The sequence below is a fragment of the Macrobrachium nipponense genome, chromosome 2, assembly GCF_015104395.2.
Source record: "Macrobrachium nipponense isolate FS-2020 chromosome 2, ASM1510439v2, whole genome shotgun sequence".
Taxonomy (NCBI): Eukaryota; Metazoa; Arthropoda; class Malacostraca; order Decapoda; family Palaemonidae; genus Macrobrachium; species Macrobrachium nipponense.
Genome location: NC_087201.1, coordinates 82884295 through 82907077, shown reverse-complemented (window position 1 = coordinate 82907077; position 22783 = coordinate 82884295). Strand labels below are relative to the sequence as shown.

The 22783-nt window shown below is 35.8% G+C and overlaps 2 protein-coding genes across 8 annotated transcripts in view; one reads left to right on the top strand and one right to left on the bottom strand.

Annotated features, from left to right (window-relative positions):
- Nucleotides 1-22783, bottom strand: part of LOC135220726 (transmembrane protease serine 11D-like) — a 496130-nt gene that overhangs the window by 182885 nt on the left and 290462 nt on the right. The window lies entirely within an intron of this gene.
- The window catches only part of LOC135220729 (uncharacterized), a 161376-nt gene continuing 158486 nt past the window's right edge, over nt 19894-22783 (top strand). Inside the window, exon 1 of one of the 4 annotated variants that reach the window (XM_064258167.1) lies at nt 19894-19971. The gene's annotated coding sequence lies outside the window, so the exon portion shown is untranslated. Of the gene's footprint in view, nt 20113-22783 lie in introns of all 4 variants that reach the window. The other 3 variants (XM_064258165.1, XM_064258168.1, XM_064258166.1) reach the window with 3 other exon arrangements.

Below are 22783 nucleotides of genomic sequence, written 5' to 3'. Positions count from 1 at the left end.
CGTTCTGCATGGTGATGATCCATACAGCTTTACACTCCTGTAACAGGTTTAATAACAGTGACATTGTAATCCTTTTACAAAGGTTAATTGTGGAAAATATTTATCCATTACTTCCAAAAACACCGAACGAGGCTACAAATGAGTGCTTGGACAATTACTGATGATGTCACACTTACAGGTTAATTTTCAAAATATACTGTCGTGATCACAACAACGATGGTCAAAACAAATAAAAATTTTAAAGCGAAGTTTTAATTAAACAAATGATAACGGATGCATATGACTATTTACCTCACGTAAGTACAAAAAAAAAAAAAAAAAAAAAAATATTAAGAACCTTCGGCTACCTTCGGTTTTACGGTAGCACAGATTTTTGCAGCAGAAGCTATACAATACTCATGAAATATAAAAAAGTTCAAAGAACAAAACTAACCTCAATTAGGGAATAACACCTTACATATCCCATCACTGACAATGCTGCAAGTTACTCACATAACCATAAGTGATTTATATGAAGTGAAGGATCGGAAAATACGCCGCCCCCCCCCCCCACAAACAACGAGGAATGAGGAATGAACAATTTATGCAATACCTTAAAATTGTGCGAACACTGACCCATCCATTAGTTACAGCTCCCCTACTTCTCTGGTAGACCTCCACACGTCTGGTGGCAACATACAGGCAACAGAGCATAATGAAGACTTTTAAGGTAACTTCAAATATATCAAGGTTCAGGAAATATATCGATAAAGGAATAAAATTGCAAATTGTTATCAATTTCCCATTCTATTTAATTCTCGATGATTCATCAAGAAAGCAAACGTGAAAGCTGTACCACAAGACATCATCTTGACCTTTACAGAATATTGCACAGTACAAGCTGATGATTAATGATAGAATGTTTAGTTTAAAGTTCAGTATTCTTAAAATGATTATGACGAGACAGAGACGGACAAGTTTTCCATTGGTGTTGTAAGTTATTACGGAATCGAAGCAAGTCTAAGAAGCAATAATTAGCTGCTATGATACCACTACAAATCCGCATAAGCAATCGGAAAGAAAATTAAAAGTGAAACTATGAATAGCTGTGCTTATGAAAAAAGAAACGAAAACAACAAAATAAAAATCAATGGAAGACTTAACATGAATGTCGCAAACCCAAGTAAGCAGCAATAAGAAAACCTAAAACAACAACAATAATAATAATAATAATAATAATAATAATAATAATAATAATAATAATAATAATAATAATATAGGCAGGATGCGTCAGAAGAGTAAAAGAGCTCCCGGTAAAACCATACGTATAAACCGACTTCCACACCATAGGAGGAAATAACTAAAAATTTCCATCACGTCCCTCTACTGTATCTTCGCAAGACACGCCATGACTCTATATATAGTCACCTTCATGTAGCTCACAGCGGTGACATCAACGTAAGTAGAAGGGCGTGGCCTTCTGGTGTGCAAAGGAGGCGTAAGTCGGTCTTCAGAGAATTATCACCACCTGTCGATTACAACTTTAGATTTGATGAGTATGCGAAGATTGACTGAGTTGAGAGTGGTCAGCTGATTAAGTCTAATGTATCGTTACTAAATATACATATACATATATATATGTATATGTATGTATGTATGTATGTGTATATATATATATATATATATATATATCTATAATATATATATATATATAATATATATATATATATATATATATATATATATATATATATATATATATATGAGAATAGCGCATTTTATAACCTGATGCGCCTTCTCCACTGCCTTCTGTCAAAGGCATCATTCTCCAACAAGCATATTCTTTCCAAATCTTCCTTCACTATATCTCGCCCTCTAATTCTCTGTCTCCCTCTCGATCTTCTTCCTCTAACAGGTTCCTCCCAAGCCCTCTTCTCTCTCTCCTCGTCACCCATCCTCAAAACATGCTCATACCACCTCAGTCGTGACTTCGATTACCTCTGTAATTTTTACTAAGCCTGCCCTTCTTTTTCTTTCGACATTTTCAAATTTCTCAAGCAGTGATATTCCCATAATCTACTTTGATTTAAATGCATACGTAAATCATTCCACTGCAGTTACATGACACTAAGGTAGGTAGGGTTATTTACGTATACTTTTTCAATCCTACACCTTTCCTATTGAAACTCTCTCTATTTATGTTTTACCTTGAAGAACTTCTGATACATTTCACTAACATCTAAAAAGCAATGCGTTAATAATATTCATTACACGTAAACTTGAGAACATGTTCTGGATGGCTTTGCACCTTTACGATTTTTTAAATATTTTCTTCTACTTCAACGTGTAGAATCGCAAACGGGACAAGTGTAACTTGGCAATTTCATGTCCTGGATAAATAGAGAATTAGAAAATAAAAGCACGTTCAATTCACTGAATAAGAAGCATGCATCATGATACCAAATGTAAGCAGTCTCAGCATTAGCTAGGCGCTTTTGTATTACACAGTTCAGGAAATAAATAAAAATGAAATCTAAGCAATGCGTTAATCATTCAAAAGTATTACAAGCACAAATAAGGGAAGAGATTAAAACGTACAACGTTAATAAACAAGCAGTTAAAATATCACAAAATCGGAATGGCAAAACCAGTAATATTCAAAGTACAAAATATCAAACGTTTAAAGCGCAACAAAAAAAGAAGAGAGAGAAAAAAGACAGCCAGATCACAAACTACAAATCATCAAAGCATAAATTAAATGTATTGAACCACAATGTCAAACTTTAGAATGGTAAAGTACACAGACCGAAATTTATATAGAAAATGCCGAGGCACAAATAAAAAGATTAAAATAAAAGGATAATATAATAAAACCATTCAGTTGAAAGGCACTGAAATAAAAAAAAATTAAAATGTTCAAAGTTACAGCTAAAATCAATACCATACAAATACAGAAGTCAAAAGAAAAGTAATTAAGATAGTGTTTACGTTAAAGTATGGTGTGGAACATATTCAAAAGGTCGAGTATAATCTATTTACAGACTTGGAAGAATCCATCGGAATAAAGAAATAAAAAAATGCGAGGCAAAGTATAAGGATTGCAACATGCAGTCAATATCACTCAAAGCACTGATTGAGGACGAGGGAAACTTTTCAACAGAATAACAACCACGGAACGGACTACTGTGTGCTTTCAAAGCATTCCTGGGGTTATTGCATCGTGTCCCAAAGCATGTCGAACACTTACGTAAGCCACCCGTATGCCACCCCCATCGTTTAATCACGGACGATTGACTTCTACAAAAGGTAATCAGAAATGCAGGTCTTCGCCGCTCTTGAGTGAATTGACCTTAGCAGGACATACGGTACTTTTGCTTCATTCGATTTCTAAGTAATCATTCACCGATCAAAATTATATCATTCGCGATGTTATACGGGCGTATGTATTTACTATATCTTCAAGAATAAACACTATCACCCGGTCCGCCACCCACCCCACTCTCACTGTCTCTCTCTCTTTCTCTGTCACACACACATACATACACACTCACACTTACATACGATATATATATATATATATATATATATATATATATATATATATATATGTGTGTGTGTGTGTGTGTGTGTGTGTGTGTGTGTATGTATATTGTGCATAGGTAGGTAAGTAAATAAATTTACACACATACACAAACACACACACACATATATAAATATATATACACATATATATATTATATATATATATATATATATATATATATATATATATATATATATATATATAGGTGAATGCACAGATAAAACGGGAAAGGCTGAGGCAGCTGTCTCATAAATTCTGCACTGTACACTGGAGTATTTGAGGTTTACCCGCACCGTGCTAAATGAGTCATCACACAGGATGCATTTTCCTAGCGTGTCTGTCTTCCGAAGAGATTGGTTTTGCAGTTTCTGTGAGGTACGCACTATATAAAGATTTCACTCTAGTGTTCTTTTAATTTAAATGTTACATCTAACTGCAGGAGCTTTTACCCACTTCAAGTCATGCTACCTTTATCAACGGCTGTACCGTTTCTGATAAACGAGTTCATGACGAAATTGTGATGAAATGCAATCACGCCAGCGCCTGTCTAATCGAAAAAATCTTGAAATCATATATTATGATAAATATTCTGCTTGTAAAAATAATAAGAGGACTTTTGAAAGAGTTAACAAAGAGCTTTCATTTTAGCCTCAGAATTTATCCAAAGATTCTGAAGACCACAGACCTTTACTTAACACAGCTTCTGAGATTTGTAAAAATGCCAAATTTCCTACATTTGAATTTGAGTTCCTGTAGTTTTTATTCTCTTTTTTCAGCCAGCCTTGTGCTGGCACGGGCTCTTGCTCCTGGAGCAGTCATGTGCCTCGGCCCCTTGTATTTGGACCTTGTTTCAGTACACTTCGCGGTGAGCTAGCTAAGGAGATGGCTGGCAACCCACGACTAGTGGAGCAAACGCGGTGTTGGCAACGCTGCCTGTGGAACTAAAGTCGCCAAACCATCAAAGAACATTTGTCAAATGAGAGTAATGATAATTTAGGAACTTTTTTCCCCAGCATAACGCACATACACTAAAGTTTGAAACACTATATTCTTATAGCTAAGGAAATAAAAACATTTCAATGGCGACGTGCTTATACTCTCTCTCTCTCTCTCTCTCTCTCTCTCTCTCTTCATTCATTTGATAGCTAGTTCTTGTTACTATTCAGAGGTTTTGGAGGTGAACTGTGAATCACCTTGAGCAGCCATTTCGTCATTGTGACTTACAACGCTGTGCGTTTGTCATTTTGCTATGAGGAGCACAGTTCCACACCCGTTACTTTTAGTATTCTTTTTATTTGAATTAACCCTGCTATTAAAGGTTTGATTACAGAACTCACGTCGTGTAAATTCATAAATTGTATTCATTCGGTCTTGACACAGTGAGAATAAAAAAAAAAAACTATCATTATAGGTGAAAAATCAGCGAAATGAGGTAAACTAATAAATTGTGTCAACCATCGATATACATATATACATAAGTATATGTATATATATGTACAGATATTTTTACATACATATACATTATATATACATATATAATACTATATATATATATATATATATATATATATATATATATATATATATAATATATATATATATCGATAATGTGATCACCAACCGACCAAAAAGGAAACTGGGAAATATCTCTAGTTTCTGAAGTAAATTTCCAAAATAAAACCATGAACAGTATGACTAATTCCCTCGTAATAACGAGTAACCTTCTAAATATGTTCCTTGAAGCCGAAAAACTTTAAAGGCAACATAGGACCTGACGCTAAGTTGCCAAAACGAACTTTCAAAAGTGATTACCCGTAATAAAGTATGGAAATTATAAGCTAGGATTATAATTATAACCTTACGGTTTGAAGACAACTTGAAAAGATTCTTAGGATAATTCAGGGAATGAAGGCAAAGTTTTCCCGTATAAATATACATATGCGAAACAACTGTCGTTGATGTATAATGCTGGCAATTTCAGCCCAAACCATCGACTAATGACTCGGAAGAAGGGGTCCTGTCGGAACCGCTTCCCTTCAGGGAACCCGAGAGTGATCCCGAAGAATGTGGGCTACCGCCGAAGAAGTTTCCGAAACCATTCGCCCCCAGTGAGGACTAAATCCGGCTCCAACTCTTCCCAGGGTTGCACTTTAGTATTGTGCAACGACTCCAAAGGCTGCAGGACCTGGAGATCGTTTTGAAGCCTTCGGAAGCTCCAGAGACAATGTGTCTTATCTCAATACTAGACTTCAGAAAGGCACTGAATACAAGGCAACAACGTCGAATCAAGTTTTAAACTGTTTGGTGTTAGTGGTGTAAAAAGTCCCTGCTGTGCAGTGCAATTGGTAAAAGCGGAAGTCCTCGGAACTCGCAGTGAAGATTTGATCCTGAAAGCGCATCTGGACGGTCACATAATTGTCTTCAACAAAGGTCGAGAGAATCTAACCGACACTCAATTACAAGAGGCTGCAAGAGCAAAGCTTCATCGCGAAAGAGAATTCGAAAGAGAGAAAAAATATTCCTTCAGGGGAGAGAGCATTGCCCTCAGAGTTGACAAATTCGGTGTTCCCTTTGAACTGAGAGAAAGCAGAGCTTGATCAGGAAAGGACAATCTTCCAAAAAGAGAAAGAAGAGTTTGAGAATCGGATGATGCAGCACCTCCATGGAGGAAGGCAGAACACGGAAGAAGGGCTAATAAGGACGATCGAGGAACTAAGAAGGAACAATGAAGGAAAAGAGAAAGAATTAACAAAGATTCAGTTCAATAAAATACACTTCTTAGATTTCATACTTCGATGTGACATCAGAAACAAAGAGCTGCTTCAGCCATTATTGGATAATATCAAAATCCAAATTCAAATTAAATTCAGTACAAAAGCAACTTTTAAGACAACTTCCCCTCAACAAATACAAACACAACCTCTGGTGTGGCGTAAATCCCCGTATATTAAAGCCTTTGTGTGAAACTTTTGTTTTAATTTGCGGAGGCAACCTCTGGCACGGTGTAAAACCCCGAAAGTAAATGCCTCTGTAAAAAACAAAATTGCAAAGGCAACCTCTGGAGCGGCCTAAAACCCCGTAAGTTAATGCCTCTGTAGAAAACAAAATGGCAAAGGCAACCTCTGGAGCGGCCTAAAACCCCGTCAAGGTTAACTGACCTCTGTAGAAAACAAAATGGTAAAGGCAAACCTCTGGCGCGGCCTAAAAAACCCAGTAAGTTAATTGCCTCGTAGGAAAACAAAATGGCAAAGGCAAACCTTGGAAAAGCCCCGGACCTAAAACCCCGTTAAGTTAATGCCTCTGTAAGGAAAATAAAATGGCAAAGGTAACCTCTGGACGCGGCCCTTAAAACCCCCGTAAGTTAATGCCTTCTGTAGAAAAACAAAAATGGCAAAGGGCAACCCTGGCGCGGCTAAACCCCGGTAAGTTAATGCATTTTAAAAACCCCTGTAAGAAAATAAAATGGCCAAAGGTAACCTTGGAGCGGCCTAAACAACCCGGTAAAAGTTAAAAATGCCTCTGGTTAAGAAAACCAAAATTGCAAAGGCAACCTCTGGAGCGGCCTAAAACCCCGTAAGTTAATGCCTCTGTAGAAAATAAAATGGCAAAGGCAACCTCTGGAGCGGCCTAAAACCCCGTAAGTTAATGCCTCTGTAGAAAATAAAATGGCAAAGGCAACCTCTGGAGCGGCCTAAACCCCAAAAGTAAGTTAATGCCTCTGTAGAAAATAAAATGGCAAAGGTAACCTCTGGAGCGGCCTAAAACCCCGTAAGTTAATGCCTCTGTAGAAAACAAAATGGCAAAGGCAACCTCTGGAGCAGCTTAAAACCCCGTAAGTTAATGCCTCTGTAGAAAATAAAATGGCAAAGGTAACCTCTGGAGCGGCCTAAAACCCCGTAAGTTAATGCTCTGTGAAATAAAATTGGCAAAGGGTACCTCTGGAGCGGCCTAAAACCCCGTAAGTTAATGCCTCTGTAGAAAATAAAATGGCAAAGGCAACCTCTGGAAGCGGCCTAAACGTAAGGTTAATGCTCTTAGCAAAAAATAAAATTGGGGCAAGCAACCTCGGAAGCCTAACCCCTAAGTTAACCTCTCTGTAGAAAATAAAAATGGCAAAGGTAACTCTGAGAAGCGGCCTAAAACCCCGTAAGTTAATGCCTCTGTAGAAAACAAAATGGCAAAGGCAACCTCTGGAGCGGCCTAAAACCCCGTAAGTTAATGCCTCTGTAGAAAATAAAATTGCAAAGGCTTGGAAGCCGGCCTCAAAACCCCTAAGTTATGCCTTCCGGTAAAAGAAAATAAAATTGCCAAAAGGGCCAACCTCTGGGAATGCGCCCTAAAACCCCATAAGTTAATGCCTCTGTAGAAAATAAACTTGCAAAGGCAACCTCTGGAGCGGTGTAAAACCCCGTAAGTTAATGCTTCTGTAAAAAAAACAAAAAACAAAAAACTTGCACAGCAACCTCTGGCACGGCGGAAATCCTAGTAAGTTAATGCTTCTGTAAAACCCAGAAATAAATAAATAAATAAAACTTGCAATGGTAACTGCTGGCATGCCGTAAAACCGCGTAAGTTTACGTCTTTGTGAAAAAGAAAAAAACTTGCCAAGGTGTGATGTAAAAAGAGTAATAATGCCTTTGTAATATGGAAAAATTTCCTTTAGAGGCAATGCCTGGTGCGACGTAAAATCCTCTAAGTTAGTGCCCTTGGAAGAAAAAGATTTCAAAGGCAACCTCTCGCATGATGTAAAAACCTGTAAAATTAAGGCCTTTGTAAGAAAAAAATAATAAAAATAAAAAGAAGTTTAAAGAGGCAACCTCTGGTGCTGCATAAAATCCCATAAGATAGTTCCTCTGTATATATATAAAAAATTGCAAATATGGAGAATTAGCGATTTTAGTTTCCTATATGTGAACAGCGCGAAACCCATATTAATAAAGACCTGGGCAATTTACTGACCAATTTATAGGGTTATAAAAAGAAGAATACAACATATAATAGCACCTGATAAATAGAAAGATATTTTGAAATATAACACAAAATCTAATAATGTCCTCAGTAATAATAAAAATAATGACTCCATTACCCAAGTTAATTTTAATAAATTGTTTTGCTTATCTTTTTGTGAAAGTTGATAGTATGAAGGGCCACTTTTTGTAGTAATTTTAATTTGGTAAAAATCAGTTCATGTTTCCAACACTACGTCCATCTGTCCTCCAGGCCGAACTGTATGCATATTTGACAACTGTACTGTTCACAAAGCCAATTTAGCAAAAAGGTGGTTTGAAGACCAGAGATGTCGACGATCCGCTGTTTCCTCAACTCTATGGAAATACGTGGGCATGCATTGTGATTGCCTGGGATTCACAAGAAGAACGGACATGGTTGCAGCCTATGCAACATGCTGCAACAGAGTGGGAAGTACTGCGGAGGAGGCCTGATATGAAATTGTTTACAACTAAGTTGGATCTGCACCCAAAAGGCTTCCAAATGTAGCTGACAATCATGGAGGCTAGACCAAGTATTGATTTGTATAGTCATTTCCATTTGGTTTCGAATCATTTCCTTTTGTCCTTTACCACATTAATGGTACTTCATTAATATTTCTTGTTTTACATTCATAATATATAATATAATATAAATAGGTGACTATGTATTTGACGTTGTGTCAAGAAAATAAAAATACAATTTATTAATTTACTTAATTGCAATGACTTTTGACCTACAGTGATACTTCTATTTAACTGTCTATGTCAATCCCGAATAAATATAATTCATCAATTTACTACTTGAGCTCTATAGGAAAACTTTTAATAGAAGGACTAATTAAAATCAATAAAAGTTTCAGGACCGCGGGCGTGGAACTAACTGTCTTCCCCACAGAAATATGCAAAGCGACTTAAAGGTCCCAATTACGAAATGTCTGCTCAAGGAGATTTACGTTCCAAAGTCACTGACAACCACACCCCGTAAGGGGTAGTGCCATCAGTGGACCTCATGCGGTGCACTGTAGGCATTACTTAAAAGTTCTTTCCAGCGTGCGTTCGGCCCTAGCTGCAACCACTTTCGTTCCTTTTACTGTACCTCCTTTCATATTCTCTTTCTTCATCTTACTTTCCACTCTCCTAAAACTTGATTCATAGTGCAACTGCGAGGTTTTCCTCCTGTTACACCTTCAAACCTTTTACTGCCAATTTTCATTTCAGCGCTGAATGACCTTATAGGTCCCAGTGCTTGGCCTTTGGCCTTACTTCTATATATATATATATATATATATATATTTATATATATATATATATATATATATATATATATATATATATCCAACTCAACTGACAACCACAAAGATACACCTGTCACAAGTGATACATTCCCGTACAAAAGGAAGGAAGACACTAGATAGATTGCTAGATTGAATGGCATCAGAAACAATTTTTGTCATCAACAATGCATTATCTTGTCATGTCATGGAACAATTCCCTAAATTCATATTGGTCTTAAAGACACCGATATCATTATGACGATGGAATTCCCAAAGGAACAGTTTCGATTAACACGAACTGCCTTTCAAAGGAATGATTTACCGGAAAGTGTAAATCGAGAGAGAGAGAGAGAGAGAGAGAGAGAGAGAGAGAGAGAGAGAGAGAGAGAGAGAGGTGACGAGTATAACCAAGTCACGACATATAGGTTTTTATTACTTTAACTATATAAGAGTATATTGTTTCAAACTTTACTAACATGAAAACTTGTTTAGCGACATTTACTCTCCCTGCTGGGCTACCAGAGCTGCGTGTTTACTATACACCACAAACTGTACCCAAATACATGACGGCAACTATACCTGCTCATGAATTTTCTTTGAAATCAACAAAGCCGTGCCAACTTTTAAATTCCCCAGTAACCTTAAAAATTGGTCAAGGTGGACAATTTTTTGTAAAAATGATTACCAACATTCATGGCATCTACCTAAGAAGTTTCACCAAATCAAATTGGTATGTGATCTTGAGAATAGATCAAGTAAAAAGAAGAAAGAAAAAACCTTGATATACTCGCAAAGGTACCCAACCACAAATTTTCATAAAAATCAGAGACAAATGGAAAAACGATAATAATAATAATAATAATAGCAATACCTTTGGTCTAATAATAATAACAATAGTAATAATAATACTGTTTCTATCATTATTACAATGCATTGCTTTTAGCTATACTCCCGTTTCATCATTCTATTTTCGCACATCAAGTTTAAATTACTTTGTAACTATATTGCGCATTTCTGTCGACTATATTACCAGCGCAAAATGAACGCGCTGATGGTTACAAATTGACTGGACATTACACCAGAAAGCACAGAATGAAAATATTACCAAAAAACTGCACCAGGAAAGAAAAAAATTGCCGAAATTTGTATCGTTCCCAATCATTTCATTTTAAACAACTGTCAGTCATTCGAATGGCGTTGATGAGCTCTCAACCTCCATATAAAAGCAGAGCAGGAAACATGTTGAATAGAAAATATCAAAGCCGCAACCACCACCTACAACAGCAACAGCAAAACACTAACAACAATAACAATAATGATGATCATCATCTTTGGATTTTCCATTGTTATTTAAGGCTTTAGAAAGAGTCCGTGGAGTCTGCTCATAATTACCGTTGATAACTACGTTGTAATGACAGAGACAACTATATAAATACATCTGTATTCATAATCTGTATACAGCGTAGATGACGTTCTCCCTTTCAAGAAGGAGAAAGTCTCCCTTGCAAGAGGGAGAAAGTCCCTCAGTTTTTACTTCCAATAGAGATAGGCAGACGTGGTCTAAGAGTTCTTTTCAATGTTTCTTTTCCTCCGTTTTAATTTAGAGTATTTACTGATTTTCCATGATTTCAACTTTTAGGAGTGTCACTTTTACTGAGTCCGTGTAGAATGCGTAAATATCGTATATCTTACAGTCCTGAAGATGAGACTCAACGTCTCGGAAACTGAGCCACTGAATCTGATATGTTAGGCTCAATGTTTTTCATCTTATTCCTTCTGCAAAGCTCTGGAGATTCAGATGCTCTAACCTTCCTGCCCATATTCATATATAATTCTGCTTAGATCTTCGTACTCTCTCTGGACATATAAGGATTGGATAGAAAAATATAATTTAGCCCAAGGACCAAGCGCCTGGACCTCTAAGGTCATTCAGCGCTGAAGGGAATACTGAGAATAGAAGTTTTGAAAGGTGCAACAGAAAGGAAACCTGGCAGTTGAACTATGAAACTATTGTTAGGAGGAGGTGAATAGCAAGATGGAAGAAAGAGAATATGGACGGAGGTACAGTAAAAGGAACGAAACCGGTTGCAGCTAGGGGCCGAAGGCACGCTGCAAAGGACCTTAAGCAGTGCCTACAGTGCACCGTATGAGGTGAACTGACGGCACAACCCGCTAAGGGGTCTGGATATATAAAGTGAACAATATCCCTTCAAACGCCCCCCCTCTCATCCGCGTTCACATCTTATACTATTTATTGTAGTATATATTCATTGTACATACCGTAACAGTCGTACTATTTGTATCACAGTCGTAGCATTCACCATCACGAACCGTCGTGAAAGTACTGATTAACATATTCATCTTCATACTATCTACTACAGGCAAATAATGTACTAACTGCCATCTATGTGACTCAATCGCATAGCTTTTAGATCTCCTCAAGGATTCCTCATCGGAGTGACAACGTAAATTTCTCATCGTACGACGCATACATACATACATACATACACATACATACATACATACATACATACATACATATATGTATGTATACCCATATATATACTCAGACAGTAGACATAAGGTAGCATTCTGTTTCCTATCCATTTATTAATCGCTATTTCAAACAGGAAAATGCACCAAGCGATACGAAACGTCGGCTTCTTAATAACTGGATAGAAAACAGAATAACTTTCCATAGCTCTATTATGTATATATATACACATACATATATTTCGCAGTGTACGAAATTATATACATATATATATGTATATACATTGTTTTATTTTTTTTAGAGATCACTTCAAATTTGCTGAGGTGGTACTACTAACTCCGCATACGAATTTGGGCAGACTCTGAGTTCATCCAAAAATCCACTTTACATTCATGATAATAACTAAACCAATGAAAACTAATCATCCCACAAACAAGGGAATAATTGCACACTTTGAGAAAAATTGACAAAATATTTGAAATCAATTCATTCCATGTGTTTTGCTCGGCCGTATTATAAAAAATAAAAGAAATTTTTACATTGCTCTTTTAGCGGGGAGGGAGCACTTCACTGGACAAGGGGCTGCCTAGTTATTCTTGTTTGTCAGTCATTTTAATCCATGTCCAAATGATACCTGGTTTGGTATTATTTGGCCCCATCGCTTATGAGAGGGGTTAAATATTAATAATAATAGGAAACTCAGTATATACCATACTTCAACTTTGAAACCGAAGTTGTTTAAAATTAGATTTGTCCAAAATTGGTAAAACTTATTAAATCTCGAAGAGACCCACAAACAACTACACACACACATACACACACAGGTACAGATGGGAGCGCTACCTTCGTTCGAAGAAATCAATTATGTTAGAGGCATGTAACCAATGAATGCACACTTATCCTGTTCTTCCGAAAATATACGACATTGTTCTTGCTGTTGATATGACCCTCAATTCTTCTCTATAACAAAACAAAACAACATTTATTTTTCTTGATCTTCTCAACAGAATGTTGGCTTCGAAGCGCGAACTTTCCATTTATAAACGACTTATTTCCGATAGATAAGGTTCAAGCTTACAGTTTCGACCCTCTTCCACTTCAAAAGAGAATGAATAATCCCAACCCTGAGGCAGAAAGGATTTTTCGTGTCTTGGGAAAGACTTGAAATCGCTTCACTGATTTCTAAAGGCCACGGCACCATAATCACGCCATGTATATGAAATAATTTAAAGTTGGATCGCTTAACACGGTGGCTTATTAACACAAGAGAAATTTTACTGGATGGACAGATTACTTTGATTATAATATATTCAAATCAGGTAACGATATAAATAACTACGCAATGCCAATATTAGCCCTTATCAACTTCATAACATAAACAAAGATATAGAAATGAAATAAGAAACAGCTACCAAAACTTCACAGGAAATATGAAAATGAAAGCACCAGTACATCGAATTACCCGAAATCAAAGAGTAATATTAAGAATTCTACTGCTTCTCATTTCACTGGGCATAGAAACAAAACTTCCGCAGAGCTGCGCTAACTAATTACAAGTAAAAAACAAGGAACTCATTTCTATGTTCATCTTTCCCATTTGCAGCGTAGAAAGCGACTCAGAATTAGCATAGCAGCAAATGCTAGGAAAAATAAATAAATAATTTATACACTGGCAAAAGTTTTAAAACTAAGAGAGAGAGAGAGAGAGAGAGAGAGAGAGAGAGAGAGAGAGATATTTTTTAAAAATTCGTGTCACATACAATAAATTAAACCGTAGTTGGGCATGAAAGAACGCAAACATTCCAAGGAAATAATTCCAAAATTCTTCCATGAATGGAATGGTGATCGCGTGAGTTCGAAAATCCAGTCTCTCCTCCATATCCTCTTATTTTACATTCTTGATCTATTTGTCAAGTTTAGGGGCGATTTATGAGTCCCTCCCAAAACTAGCAGACAGCTCTGCATGAACCAAAACCATCTGAAAAAGTATGCATATAAACAAAGGAAAGAAAAGATAAAGGGATACATTTAGCGAAGAATAAATACTCCTGCGGCAGGCGACCTAACATGCTGTGGTAATGTATTCACGTTGCGAATTCTATTTACGGTTGCCACGACAATGGGGAAGAAGAAGAAGAAGAAGAAGAAGAAGAAGAAGAAGAAGAAGAAGAAGAAGAAGAAGAAGAAGAAGGCTGTAAACATTCTAACATGGTCTTAATGGACATGCACGGGAACACTGGGCGAACCATCGTTGTCATGCAAGCACCTGTTGTCTGATCATGCAACAGGACAAGCACTAAATTCCTCAGGTCTGTTGACTTTGTTCGTTGTTCCTCACTGAGTGTTGGCCAGGTCTTTTGTAACTCAAAGTGCCAGCTTCATTGTCTTTCTTTTTATTATTTTGTATTGTACATATTTCTCTTTTTTCAACATTTCTTCACAGGGTAAAAACTTTTTATTTTTAAATTCGTATTCTGTTCTGTTAATCACTTATTATATTTTCTCTGTCAATTTTCACTTGCATGATAAGTTCTGTACACCTAGTTATTTAACTTCCAAAACCTATTACTCCTCTTGCTCTTTTATTTAATTCAATTCTCAATATTTTTGTCCAGACACTACTCAGTGCAGAAAAGTTGGAATCGGTGGCTATGTTATATAAATGTCTGCTTATACCCACTCAAAAAAAAAAAAAAAAAAAAAAAAAAAAAATTATTCTATATATATATATTATATATATATATATATATATATATATATATATATATGTATAGAATTCCTTAAATAACGAAACAGTACACAAGATGACTAGTTACAACAAATACAACATTTCTCTATTGCTATTTATAAACAATCTCAAGAGTCGAAAAACAAGATACATCCGACTGTTTGCATATAATAATAATAATATAATAGTAATAATAATAATAATAGTAATAATAATAAAAAAATTATATTTGTTACCCGTTCAAAGCAACACTGCGGTGGCTGATGAAGAACTCGAGAGACAAGGGCATTATTCGCCGCACAGAGGGCGGTCACAATGACGTCAAATTAAGAATTATAATCACAAAAAAAGCAGCGGCAGCAGAAGCCATCATTAAAACTACAAAAGAAGAAGAAGAAGAAGAAGAAGAGGAGGAGGAGGAGGAGGAGGAGGAGGAAATAGAAGCAACAGGTAATTAAACCTACTATGATACGTATGTTTTCGTACGGCTTGTGTCATCTAGTTGTCATTGTGAGGGGAACTGCCTTCAGAAGAAAGGTAACAGTCACAGTAATGCAAAATCAAAGTCACCATTTCCGGAAGCTCTGAACGCAGTTTTCAGCGGGTAATTGCTTGTAACTGCAGGCAAAGAATCGTGGTATGCACGCGAGAGAAAAACATGCGGTAAAGCACTCAATCGGCCAACACCCCTCAATTATTAGTCACGTTAAAGCAGTTAAGACGTAATTTGACATGTGAAGAACAAACATTCATTTCATGAAGTCTGTAGTTTACAATGCACCGACACTCATTATTCTTTGTCTTTTATTAAGTAACTAAACATTCTTTGTATATCATATCTATCTCACTATCTATCTAAAACACACACACACATACATATATAGTATATATATATATATAGAATATATATATATATATATATATATATATATATATATATATATGTATATATATATATATATATAATATATATACATATATATATATATATATATATACACTTAACAGACTGTAACTTGAAATATACTGAGGTTTTAATTATTATGCTGCTCCTGTCAATGTCTATGTAAATAATTTACAGCAAAATGCGGGAACTCTTACCATCGCTTAATATTATACATATCGCCGAGAAAGCAAATGCTCAAAAGATGTTTGTAAATGAACTCATAAACATATTTTTTTATTCAGTTTTTTTTTACCCTGGTCGCTGATAATTCCCAAAATACAACCAGAAACTGTTAAATTATTCACTGTATTCAGTTTCGTCATTCTAAACATTCACATTCTCATCTTCAAATTTAAACAATTTCCCTTCCTTCTTACTTCAGCCATCTTTGAATAAGTCATAATTTCCTATAGTAAAATATGTCTTCAATGTCAATAAGATGAGTTACAGTAATGAAAGTGAGAATGAATCAGCTTCATTAAACTGTAAAACACTAATATTTCTTACTTGTGGACTATCATTGCTCTGTTGCATGAGAGAGAGAGAGAGAGAGAGAGAGAGAGAGGAGAGAGAGAGAGAGAGAGAGAGAATACTGTCGAATATAATCACTGCAGAATGGCGGCATACCCTGCATTTATCTCAGAAACCCTTCAAGCACAAAATAACAGGTAAATTAACGAATAAGAGGATGAGAAGCTTACAAATACATGACTATGAACCTCAAAACGCTCTTGAAGTTGGCTGCAAAACGTCACTAACTAAAACATGAAGTCTTACGAATTCATAAATTGAGAAGGGCCGATTACAAGGGCTCCTTATTCATAAAACATTTTTAGTATCTATAGCAGCCCAGGAATGGATGAAACTGTTTTAATCACAGCATAATATATTGTAAGTTCTTATGTTTTATTTTTTTTGTGGCATATATATAAATACACAGACATGAACAATTTATATATATATATATTATATATATATATATCTATATATATATATATATATATGTATATGGTTTACATGTATAGCATAAGAATTTATGTGTATATGTACGCGAATATATGTGCGTGAATATACGGCGTGCAAGTATGTTAGTGTTCCAACTGTATATCACGGCGATCCACAGCAGGGTTGGTGATTTTTAACATTATTTTAATAAAAAAAAATGTAAAAAAAAAAAAATCAGTGATTTATTTGATTTTTTAAAAATTTATTTGGCTTTTATTTATATTTGTTTTTTATTTGTTAGATGTTTTTTCAATCCTTTTTTTCCTCAAAGTGTATTTTATGACAAAATTACTATTGATTTATCTTTTAGATTTGCAGCTCTGACCTAAAGTATGTACTTGTAATTTTTTTATATCAAAATAAATAGATGCAGCACAGTTACGCTTAAGTTTTTATTAACCTCCAAACCATATTTTTCAATTTGTTTCTTTAAAATAAAATGAAAATTATGATTTTTTAAATGAAATCATGATTTTTTAAATGAAAAAATCAATGATTTAATCACTTGCCAACCCTGATTCCATAGTTTTACAACTCACTTTCAATATCGTGCAATTTGCCGTGGTAAATAGTCGATATGTAAATAGACTGTCAGAAAGAGAAAGATTGAAAACTAATCATCGACACATATCTAAGTATGATGATAACGTGAATATTGGACAACAAAATCGTAACAGTTATTTGCATGATGAAATGGACATTTTAAATGTATAAAATATAGAGTAAAATTTCATTCATTTCGATAAGATCATTAAAGATGATAATGCAAAGCTTCTTTTGAAAGAAAAACAATTTAATATTGCATATCACTAGGATTAATTCAGGTCTGATTAATGAATCCCATGAGAACTGAGCTAAAACAAATTAAAGATTGAAAAATTGAGGAATTAGCGCAGGAGAGAGAAAGAAACTTGAAATACTCAACACTCCAACCTGGATGAAAATACAACGAAAATAGTTTCAATACACACACACACTATATATATATACATATTATATATATATATATATATATATATATATATATATATATATATATATATATATATATTAACTTATGACATACACAATTGTCCTGTGCAATAGTACATTTACTAAAAGGTTGTCATGCAAACTGGACGGCGACTAGCGGAATGAATTACTCCGCTAGATAGTATCCAGTTTGAACCCGGTCATTTTAGTGCATATATATATATATATATTATATATATATATAATATATAATATATATATATCTCTATATATATATATATATATATATATATTATATACATGATGTGTATGTGCATGTGTGCTCGCAACGGCATGTCGTTTTGTATCTTAAATACTATATTGGCGTCATTATTTTCAAGAGCACAGACGTTCGTGAGACAAACATTGTTATAGCGCTGGGAGGAGTCACACAGCACATCATAAGAATACTGTTTACCTGCACATGACATCAATAACGCCCTATGACATAGACACAAGACGACATGTGTGGTAATACCCCTCACCTCCAATAACAGACTGATTTCTGCCTTGGTCACTTTACCGATCACTCTACCCAACATACCAAGGCATGTCATGGGCCACTCATACGTCACTGGATAAGTGGGATTTGCGGAGACGTCAAGAAAAGGAATCATTTAATTGAGTTGTATGAGATGATGTCGGGAGATTGGGTTATAATCAAACGAGGCCTTTCAGTTGATGGATATGCAGGGAAGAACTGAAATAGACAAAAGTAGCCAACACTTTACGATTAACAACAAACGTCAAGTCCTGAGCCACAATAGATTCAATGCCTTAAAATACTGAAGAACAGCAGCCACCACATGAATAACATAACTGTAGGCCACCTTAAATGAACCAAGAGACAATTGTAGGCAACAGATTAAATGAATATGCATGCATCTTTCCAGCAAATGAAACATCTGAAATAATTGTATAGAGCAACCTGAATTTACAATAAAAACAGCTGCCAAAATCTGAAAGAAATTAAGAAAAAAATTCTAGCAACTGAAACTAATAACAAACTGTAGTCAACAGCCTAGGTCAATCGACGTAAATTAATATTAAAAAAAGAATATTGTAGTACAGTTTAAAAGAATTAAAACAAAATATACAAACCTAAACTCGACAGAGGAGGGTTGACAGCAACCAACAGTATAATCAGCCCAAAAACTCACACAACTAAAAGCTGTAGACAGCAACGTTAATGAAAAATAAGAGGGATTTTCAAATAATTGCACCACAAAATACGAAGTTCATGAAGCTTAAAATAGTTGAAAGTACACCTGAAGATATGAACTTGAATGAATGGAAAAATACAATGATTTAACTTAGAGAGAGAGAGAGAGAGAGAGAGAGAGAGAGAGAGAGAGAGAGAGAGAGAGAGAGAGAGAGAGAGGTTCATATATCACTAACAGGGTGATGACGTGAATTTTCAATTTAACTAAGTGACATCACAACATATTGTTTACTTTAGTTAGTTGATTTACTGATTCCACGACACCCCACCTCCCACACCCCATTGGTTGAACGACTGGTTGGTGTCCTTATAGAACCAGAAGGCATAATAGCTTTTATACATAACAGCCAGCCTCGAAAGCAACCTTTAAGCGCCATGGTCGGTTGATTTATTGATCTCTCAAACTGGCTTCAAAGCACACCGTGGTCTTATTAGCGGTTAGAAGCATGTGGAGAAGGAAAGGCCGCCTCTGAATGACAGGTGGCGAGATGACTGAGAGCATCCTTTTCGTATCTGGCTTCGATACTATCCAAAATCGAGTCGAGAAGAAACCTGATGGAAAGTGTTAAACAAACACGAATATCGGTTAGCCGCTTGGAGGTTGAGGGGTAGCATGAGCGCACACAGGCACACGCAATCCCGCAAGGCCAGACAGGAGGAGGAGGAGGAGGCACAACAGCAGAAGCAGCTACCAGCAGGAGCGGCGGCAGCAGCAGCAGACGGAGTCTCTTACTCCTCGCCGTTGGCACACAGTTTCACATTTGCTGGGCGACGGGACGGCTGGGGCCACCTCGCACTCCTGTCCTCTTGTCGCTCTTTCTCGATAGAATGTATTATAAGCCTCTCTCTCTCTCTCTTTCTCTCTCTCTCTCTCCAGTAATAGTGTGTTTATGACAACTAAAATCACGTCCGTTTTTCGAATAATCATTTTGACAATTATTAACTAAGCAGTGTCGCACCATACGAATAAGAATTAGGAAAACCTGAAAGAATATAGTGAATAAATTCTGAGTGAAACAGCGGTGCCGTGACTTTAATTGAAAGAAAATGGTTCCTTTGATGTGATGAAATGACAGAAAATGATGACGAAGTTCCCCATACTTAGGCTGATAGAAATTTTGCAAGCACTCGAACAATTAAGGAATAGATAAAATGACAACGTGTGTCAGATGATTCGCCCAAGAGGAAAAAGGGCAAGACACTGACGGCGTAAGCAAGATGGTGACATTTACGTTGTGAAATTGTAGAGAAATGATTTCCTGATTGCATACTGATGTAACATGTGCATAAGGGACTTGTTCATCATGCCGTTATAAAACAAGCAACCCAGGTGTAATCATTACAGTTTTAAACGTCAATTGTAGTGCAAACCAACTGTGGTTACATTATGAAAATCTGAAAGTCTTCTTTTCTTTATGACGTATAGTGAATAGCGGAGTGGTGGGTCCTGTGTCTCATATATGGTAATGTAGAGGCTGCGTAAGTAAGAATGGGTTGAAACGCAACAAAGACAAGATTTTTTTCCCCTTTTTTTTTCATGAAACTACCTTTTACTTTTTTTTTTTTTTTTACCATATCCTTTATAAGGATCACTGCTTTAGATTTGGGGCAAATCATGCCATTCATGAATTTTAATAGAGCATGTACACTTACTGACAAAAATTACATTATTGAAGGAATTATGAGAATTTTGTTGAAATCCAAGAAACAACCGGAAACTGGGTGGCTGGCTTACTTCGAACTCGCCAAACAACGATCGTTCTTTCCACTTTCTTCTATGTACTGAATAATGCTAATTTACTTTACTTTTGTTTTTATAAACAACAAATATTCGCTGCCATTATTTTGCCAATAGATAGAACAATACTGCTCTTTCTTTTTGATCAATTTACCGCGGGGTTTCTACTCTTTATCTAGCTTTTCTTCCTCTACTGTTCGATTAACGAAGGATTTGTTTACTCTGTTATTCATGAGTAATGGGTTCCTATTCTGCTATCTTTGATACTCATGAAACAGGACGCCTACCTAGTCTCATTTATTCATAGAAAACTAAGAAACTGTTGTTATTTCCTTTTTATTTACTCATTGGTTAGAGGTGCTCTAGACACCACAGACATTTGCTTGATCTTATTCAACAGTTCTTCCTTTTCTAATATAGTGACGAATCAGTAATCTAGTTTCATTTATTGTCCTTTGTTTTTGTTTTTTTTCTTGAAATCATCATAGAGTCCTGAAACGCATTGTTTACCTTCCTTTACCCACTTTCTTTTACGCACTGACTGAAAGGTGTTCTGTTGGTTTTCCGTCCCTTACTGAGCAAAAAGAGTGCTGTTCACTTTCGTTACATAGAAGAACTTCCATAATTTTGCCATCTTTATGTTCCTGACTGAATAATTAGCGTTTTCTGCTTTATTTTACTTTAAGACAATGCACTCTTTAGTTTTTTTTTATCTCTTTAAAAAATACACTCTCCAGTTACGAATACATTTAATTCGCCAGTTTTTTGTTCTGCAAACTTGGATCGTCGTGTCTTTCCCAACCACAAACCGTTGCTTGCTGTATCTTGACCCATTTACCGCAGGCGGTGTCTTGAGAAACGCACGCAAATGCCGGTCAATTCCATCGATATTCAGTATTTTACAAAATACTCCCTAACTCTTCGATAGATCTACGAGCAATTATCAATTTATCTAAATACCTGAACCCTTGTATAGTAACATACATATTTACTTATTAAGAATAAGCCATTTCACCCTAGACTACACGATCACGTGAGACTGAATCACGAATGAACGCTGCCTCACATAACTTTATCTTCAGCCACTTCGCATAATGTATAGAAGACTCACCAACAGCATGTCTACCTTCCCAATAGACGTTGTTCTAATCGCATCCAGCTTTTGTTACGCAATCTCTTGGTTCCTAGACATCTTTTACTCCATTAACCAGTACTTCCTGCGTTTTCCCCACTTTCTTCTTCAAAAAAGTTACCACATTATACAGCTCTTTCTATCTACTTAGGCACACCACATCAAAACTCTATGATCAACCTCTCAACTGCGCCACGACTTCATATTTCTACATATCTTATCCTCTTTCCACCTGTCCTTTTCACCATGCTCTTGCAACCATCCGTCACAAAAGGTTTCAAACGGTTCCACGAGCCTTTGCAGCTTCTCTACAATATCACCAACCTGCAGAAGTTGGACGATCCATTCCCCATTCAACTGTCTTTTCCTGTGAACTTTTCCTCTCTCTGACTTACAAACTAAGTCTAATCATTTGTTTTAATCTAATAGACAACGCATTTAGGGAATACAAGACAACCTCTTTGAAACGACGGAACAGAAATCATGTTAATAAATGCTCAACACGCGCAAGAAAATGCGTAGACTGTTCATTTATGTTATCTTTTCTTTATTTTCTGTTTACAAAACATGAAAGTTAGAGTAACAGACAATACGTTTTTAATTTTCTTCTTTGCTTGTTTACCATAAGTCTATAGGTAATAAATAATACCTCCAAATGACCAAAGCTTCAAACCATTATGTTT